Source organism: Cervus elaphus, chromosome 10, assembly GCF_910594005.1.
Source record: "Cervus elaphus chromosome 10, mCerEla1.1, whole genome shotgun sequence".
Taxonomy (NCBI): domain Eukaryota; kingdom Metazoa; phylum Chordata; class Mammalia; order Artiodactyla; family Cervidae; genus Cervus; species Cervus elaphus.
This window is the reverse complement of record NC_057824.1, coordinates 55,073,928-55,081,820: the sequence shown is the minus strand read 5'-3', so window position 1 is coordinate 55,081,820 and position 7,893 is coordinate 55,073,928.

The window sequence follows — 7,893 nt, the reverse complement described above, 5'->3', positions numbered from 1 at the left end:
TGCTAAATGCCAGCACCAGAACTTACGTGAATTTAAATGTTTAAACATAGGGGTGTTCGCTGTAGTGAGCACACAGAGAGAGGAGGCAAAGCGTGACCTCAAGGCCCACGAAGGGGCAGAGGGCAGAAACCGAGCCCTCCTGAGGGAACGTCCTCACCTGCAGGACTGCTCCCGGCCCGCCCAGCGCCCCCCAGGAGGGTGAGTGGGGCCCTCCTCTGCAGCAGAGGTGTTGTTGAAATGGGATCCCTGGGCCCCTCCTGGCCACCTTTACTCCGTCCCCAGAGCAGGGGGCCAGAGAACCAGAAAGGCTCCTTTAGAAATAACCACACTCGGAGGAACGCAGAAAGCCATAAGAAAGCCTCCACGGGCTTCCGTACCTGCACAGCTCTGAGACCCCAAGCCTAGAGGCCAGCCCTCCTGGAGAAAACCTGAGAAATCTTTTTAAAATTATGGAAAATTTCAACTATGAACAAAAGTGGAGAGACTTAATAGCATGAATCCCCATGTACCCACCACAAGTGCATTCTCTCTCCTCTCTCCTCTTTTTTCCCTCTATTGCAGGGAAAACATACAAAGCATAGAATTTACCTTTTTAGTATTTTGCAGTGTGCAGTTCAGGAGCATTAAGCATATTCATGCTGTTATGCAGCCATCACTACCATCATCTCCAGAACCTTCTCACCTTCCCTGACTGAGACTCTGTCCCCGTTTAACACCGAGCCCCCCTCCCCCAGCCACTGCCCCCACCCCCTACATCCTGTCTCCGTGACCCTGACTCCTCTGGGGACCCCACAGTAGTGGGGTCATGCAGTGTCTGTCCTTCTGTGTCTGGCTGATCTCTCTGAGTATCATGTCCTCAAGCGCCATCAACCCCTCCACTGTTTTTTAGGCTCAAGGAACCCTGAATCCCAGAGAAACACAATCCTCAGTTCAAGCTGCAACCGCCTTTCATTTAGAACAATGACAACACTTTCCCCAACTCTCTCCCAGTATAAGTTCACCCAGTCCTCACGGCCAGCTCACTCTGCAGCGGAGCTGGGCACGTGGGGCTCAGGGAGGCCCAGGGGCTCCTCCCACATCGCTCATGCAGCGGCGGCTGGATGCGGAGGGCTCCTGCCTGGGCTCCTGGGCGGGCTCTGTCCCAGGGCCCTTGTTGGCTCTCACGGAAGGACGGTTTCACTTCTGCAGAATCCGTCATTAGGTCATCTGGTCTAGGACTTTCCCATGCGGAGGACAGCGGGCTCCTGGGGCCTGCAAGATGACCACGGGGGCACACAAACAGGCAGTCTTTAATAACCATCACTTATCTCAACCGTGACTTATCTCTGTATGAGAGAAAGCAGCGGGCACGCTGAACTTGGGATTTCACAGACTTGGTCGAGGATGAGGCTGAATTAAAAAGCAATTCTGGGGAACTCACCCGCTGTCTAGCTGTTAGGACTCACCACTTCTACTGCCAGGGACCCGGGTTCAATGCCTGGTGAGGGAACTAGATTCTACATGTTGCAACTAAGAGTTCATATGCCATGACTAAAAATCCCACATGCCACAACTAAGACCTGGGGCAGTCAAATAAAAATACTTTTTATTCTTTGGAAAATAAAGTGCCTGTCGGTGGAAAAAAAAAAAATACTTTTTAAAAAAGCAATTCTGGGATATGCCCTGGTGGTCCGACAGTTAGGACCTGGGTTCAATCCCTGGTTGGGGAACTGAGATCCTGCAAGCTTCAAGGTGCAGCTAAAAAAGTTAATTAATTAAAAAAAAAAAAAAGCAATTCTGCTTCAAGTACATTTAAAGAGAAACAGAAAATACACCGTGGTGTGTGGATACACTACAGCAAGACTTCAGTAACTGACATTTGGGAGACATTTGGGAGTTATTGAGTCCAGAGGGCCTTTTTCTCTGGAGAGTGAACGAAGACAAGCCCCTGCTATCCAGGACGACCCCCCAGGAGTCCCGCGCTGTCCCAGAGCAGCAGCCCCAGACAAAGCCACCCTCTGGGGAGCAACGGGGGGGGGGGGGGAACACGCCTCACCGCGTCCACCACAGACCAGACGGAACCGCTGTCTGAGCCACAGGGGAGGGGCCTCCTCTCCAGGCGGAGACACCCGGCGTCGTCTCCCAGTCTGAGAGTTCACTAGGTCACCCCGTTACAGAAGGACCCTGCTGCCGACCGCCCCGGCTCAGAGCCAGGCGGCGCCCCGGGCCTACCTCAGCCCCTCTGAGGCCCGCAGCCCACTTTCGGACCTGGCCTTCCACCCCTCACCCCTCGACTCCCAGCGCACCCTCTCCCTCCGGCCACGAGCTCTGCACCCCACCTGCAAGCTGGGTCCAAGCTGGGTCCTGCTGGCCTCGTCCAAGAGCAGGGCGGCTGGGACAGGTCACCGCCTGGCGCCCCGAACGCCAGGCCTGGCCAAGCGCGCCCCCAGGCCTTCCGGCGTCTCCGGGCGGCGGCCCCGCCCCTTCCGGTTGGCACCCCTGGACTTCCGGTTCCTCCTCTGGGCAGTTCCTGTCTGGTCAATTGTAGGCGTTGAGTCGCGATCATCTTCGTCTCGAGGCCTGTCGCTCGTCACCCGTCACACACAGCCTCCCCGGCTCCACAAGGCCGTTCTCAGTGACTTCGAGGGGAAGCTTCGTAATCGATGTGAAGCTCCCCATAGCTGGGGGGTGGGGGTCAGCTGGACACTCCCCACCCCCCCAAACTCTGTCAGGCCCGAGCTTTTATTCAGTCGTGTTTTTGGAAGCAAAGGCGGGCTCTTTAGTAATGAAGACGCATTGAGAGTGGGCGCGGTTCAGCCGCTACACAGAACACACTGGACACCTGAGCCTGGACCCTGGGCCCATCTGACTGATCAGAGGAGGAGGGGTGACTGCTTCTGACCACACCCCCCACCCCCAGTTGCCCTTGTCCGTAGGTCCAACAATCAAATAGGTCATGTGTCCTGGAATCAGACTGGCCGAGGTAAAGCATCCAGGACTTGGCCTCCTCCTGCCCCCAGAGTGGCCTGCAGGGGAGCGTGTGCCAGTCATTCCCGGGGCCAGGAAGCATAATGAGGGCCTGGGGTGAGTCTGAGGAGGGGCACCTCTACCCCCACCAGCTTCTGGGACCAAAATCCTCTTCCCAGGGTCTCCCAGGCTCTCTCTTTGCCTGCCACCGCTGTGTCCCTGGGATGGAAGGCTTTCTTCTAAGGAGGACAACAGGGAGCCACTGAGAGCAGTCTCTTGTTCCCGCAGGGGGCCTGGGGATAAGCACAGTGGCCGTGTGGGAAGACAGGACCAGAAAGCCCACAGTGACTTGAATTGTAAACCTGGGCGTCTCTCTGTTGTCTCAGCTGCTATCTGCTAGGACAGGGCTGAGTCCTAGCTAGTGCCCATGACCCCACTGGGCATGTGGTTCCTTCTTGTGAACCTGCGGCCTCTCTGCCTGGATTTCTACTCCGGCAGCTTGCAACTCATGGTGTCTGCAGCCTTTAACTTTGAGTTAATTCAGGCTGCCAAGTAGTTCTCCATTTTCTCCTGGTGGGTGGAATAAAACTGACGTCTGACTCTCTAGCCAAGTCAGAGACTCATAAACTCTGCCTTTGTTTATGAATTTCTTCAGAGCCATTTAGACATTCCCCGCCCCCTGGCTGCTGCCATAAATCAGAAATTTCTGGGCAGAAATGAGCTCAGACTGGGGTGGGCAGGGGGGCTGAGTAGTCAGGAGCCCGTGGATTGAGGGAGGAGGCCACCTGAGTCTGTGCTGTCCTGCAGACTTCCGTTCTGTCGCCTCCAGTGCCTGCCTCAGTTTCTCGTGTGCAGAATGGCTGGATGGGCTCTGCTGAGAATTAATTAACAAATGTCCATTAAACATTCGTAGGGCGAGCGCTCTGCAGCTGCTAAGTGGAATTAAATAATTACAACCTCAAATGAGGAGCTATTGTGTTGTCGATCCGATGCATGAAAATGTTGTGCTGTGTCTTTTCACAACGCCTTTATTTAACAAGAGTTGATCTTGGCAATTTGGTTTATTTTCTCAGCCCTTTTAATTTCAGACTCAAGGGTTATTAGCAGATAACTGCTCATTTCTGCTGTAAATCAAGAAAATGCTCATTAGAAACCCAATGCTGCGATTGCTAGGAGTTTGGGCTCATAAAGAATGGGATGATGACAAGATTTGGTGCTAAAAATGGGTTACATTAAAAAAAATTTTTTGTTGTTGTTGTTCAGGGAAAACTAAATGGCCTTTTCTGAAGTGAACAACTTCTTAATTGCTTTGAAATCCAAATCATAGTTGATGAAGCTCCATGGACATTGAGGATCACACTGACCTCAGGGCTGGGGAGGATGGAGTCAGGGATGGCTGTGAGGAGCCTCTGCATGGCCACTCTGGGTGCCCAGGCGGCTCTGCTGGCGTTAGCATCTCACTGACGGGACGGAAAGGTGTGGTTTCCATCAGGCTGGAGCCAGCTGGCACCCACAGAAGCAGATAGAAAACAGAGGGGGCCAGAAGTGATCTTAAGACCATGTCTATAACTCACAGACGTGAGGTTGCCAGGGATGGGGGTATTGCCAGGGAAATATGGGGAGTTTGGGGTTGGCAGATGCGAACTGGTGAAACACGATGGATTAACAACCAAGTCCGGCTGTTTAGGGAGCGCTATTCAGTATCTCGTGACAGACGATGATGGGGAAGAACACACGCATGCATGTGTGGCTCAGCGACTGCTGCACGGTAGAAACGAACACACGACACTGTAAATTATACTTCAACAAAATAAAAAAAAAATCTGTAAACTGAAAAAAAAAAGAGTGCTGATATTTAAAACAGATGTCCCAGGTGGGGACAAGTGGCCATGTTGATCCACAGAGAGAGTTTTCAGGCCTGACCCCCACATTCCTCATTTATACAGTCCTTCCCAGACTGGTAGAATTTCTTTTTGCAAAATTATCCTTGTCTAATCCATAGAGACGAAAGTGGATTAGTGGTTGCCAGGGGCTGAGGGGGGAGGGGCAGAAGATGGGGAGTGACTGCTAATGGGTATGGGATTCTTTGGGGGCGATGACTGTTCTGGAATTAGTGGCGATGGCTGCTCGGCTCTGTGAATGCGCTGAAAACGCGCACGGTACGGTCCAAAAGGGTGCGTTTGGTGGTGTGGCAGTGACATCTCAATAAAGCTATTATTTAAGAAGTAGCCTTGCCTCTTGCTGGCCTGAGTCCAGCTCCTGGACCTCTGGTCCCCAGCTACGGTGGCAGGCTCCCGGGAGGTGACTCTGCCAGTCCTGCCGGCTGCACTGGACTCTGTCTGACGACAGAGCCTTTGCTTCTGCCCAAACACTTGCAGAAGTTGTCACGTGCGGAGCACTCGAGGACCAAGGTCGGGTCAGAATTCCGAGCTGCACCTGAAGCGTAGAGGACCTGGACTTGTGCTGCATCGTGACACTGATGTGCAAAGTCCCTGTAGGAGCAAAACCAGAGTGGTCTGTGGGCTCCAGGCAACAGGGCGGAAGGAGACAAGGGGCCTTGTCTTCTTTCTGGACTCTTGACAACCACCGGACCCTCTGGAAGGAATCATGGTTACCCGGTCATTAGGTCAACAGGGAGACGGCAGAGCTGCCCAGAATCAGGCCTCAGGTCCCCCAGCACCGGGGCTGGGGCGCGGACAGTGACAGGCCCGTCAGCAAGTTCCTGCTGGAGGCGCCGTGGGTGCCTTGGGCAACCCTACCGTGTTCATTCTTTTTCCTTTTGCCATCCCTTTATTTTAAATGTTTAATGAATTTAAAAAAACTAGTGGTCTAGACAGACTTAGAAACAGGAACTCCTTTCTCCTAGCCTCGACATGGTATGTCTCCAGGGGACACGTCAGTGTCTTGAGGACAGGCGTGCAGAGGGCCACCACTAGGCCCTGGGAGTGGCATTTGCGGGATAGAAAATGAAAGCAGGCAGGATCTGGGTGTAAAACATGGGGGTCGCCAAGACCACACTGCTCATCAGTGTCCTCCTGCAGCTCTGCTCTGCCTGGGCCCATCTGCCTCCTGCTGGCAACACAACACCCGCTGTAGAGAAAGGTGACCTTTTGATGCCCTTGGGCCACGAGCCACCTTCCTCATGTCTCACTGGTCAAAAAAGGAGCCCTGGGCCAGACAGGGGTCTCCAGAAGAGACCACGGCTGCGGATCCACCCAGGTCACAGGCCAGCTTCGGCCGGGAGCAGCCCGTAGATTCCAGCGAAAGCTCCTCGGCTCTGCGCAGCACCTCCTGGCCGCAGCCCCCTGCTCGGGAAGAACATCTTGCCTCCGGATTGTGCTATGAGGTCCCGGTTAGCCGCGGGCACTGCAGCCGCACCTGGAGGAGCTCCCGGGTCAGGTCGGCGGGGCCTGCTCTCCTTCCCTCGGCAGGACCGGAACCGGGAACCGGAGGGCGGCAGCCCCCCGCTCAGCAACACTTCTCTTTGTTTACCAGGCAGGCCACGCGGCGGGCCTGCTCTCTCCCCAGCCGCGCTCTCTGCCAGCTTCACGTCCAGCGAGGGACAAAGGGGCCTGCGGCGGATTAGCTGCCCGGCGGGCGGGCCCGCGGTTCCCGCGGCGGCAGCTGCTCGCCGGCCTTGCCAAGGCGGCCGTCCTGGTCCGGGCCCTGTTCACTGAGGGCGGAGCTCGGCCCGGGCAGGACGCCTCCTCTGTTTATCTGCAAGGCCGGCCCCGTCCCCGCCCCGTCGGGTCGGTCAGGCCAGGCTGGGGGCCGCGGGGTCAGCGGCGGACAATGGGCAGGCGCGCGCGCGCGTCCGCCCGACTCCGGGCCTTTGTTGCGGGAGCCTCGTGCCGATGGGTTAATGGGGCAGAAGCGATCGGTGAAGGGCGACAGAAGTGGGCTTTGAAAGAGGGTGTCAGCGCAGGGCGGCGAGACAAAGGCCAAAACACACACGGGCGGAGAGGGACAGATGGGGACGGGCGGCGGAGACAATTAGGCGGCGGGCGCGGGGCGGGCGCAGCTCCATCGTTCTGCGGTTAACCAGGCCCGGGCGCGCCGCCCCTTCGCCCCTGCGAGGGAGGGACTGGGGGACGGGAGGACGGGGGGCGGGGCGGGGTATCCCCTCCCCATAAACAGCCGCAGAGCAGGTCCTGGGCAGCCTGCCGGCCACCCCTGGTTTCCTGCCTGAAGGCCTGCAGCCAGCGCCCCCGGGCCGGCTCGCGGAACCAGCGCGAGGACCGGTCGGTCCGCGGGATGCGAGCCGGGCCCGCCAGGCGGCGCTGCTTCCCGCCCGGCCGCGGCCGGCTCTGCAGCCCGATGCTGTTTAATTAACGTGCAAATTGAGTAGATTAAATGACTCTAAATAATTAGCCACAGATCCTATAAACAGGATAACATATTTAATTAAGCAGCGATATAGATTTTGGAAACTGTTAATGTATTTTTAGAATGGCCGCTTAGATCTTTCACTTTCCCCCCCTAACTTCAAACATGTAACTACAGCCCTGGGTACGTGGATAAATATCTGGAAACAAGATTACGCCTGTTAACTTCAACTAATAGAAATGTTGGCTTAACAGGGACGTGCTCCGCCCCCGCGTGGGCACTGCTTGGGGCCCCATGGCTCGAGCTGGGGGGCTGGTTGTGTTCAACTTGGTGGTGAGGTGGTGCGTGTGCCCACCACCCCTGACACAGGGGTGGGATGGTGCCGAGATGAGGGGGGATGGGAGGAGGTAAGTGAAAAATACAATCCAATTTCATTATATCAATCACATTTAATTGGCAATTTGTACAAGCAATGACCGGGCTGGCTTTAGGTAAAACTATTAGGCGACAGGCGGGTGTGCTACTAAAATTCTTGGTTAGTTAATTAGTGTCTGAACTGCGGAGGGAAAGGATCCTCAGATTTACTCTCTACAAAGAGAGAGCAGCCCAGACAATTCATTA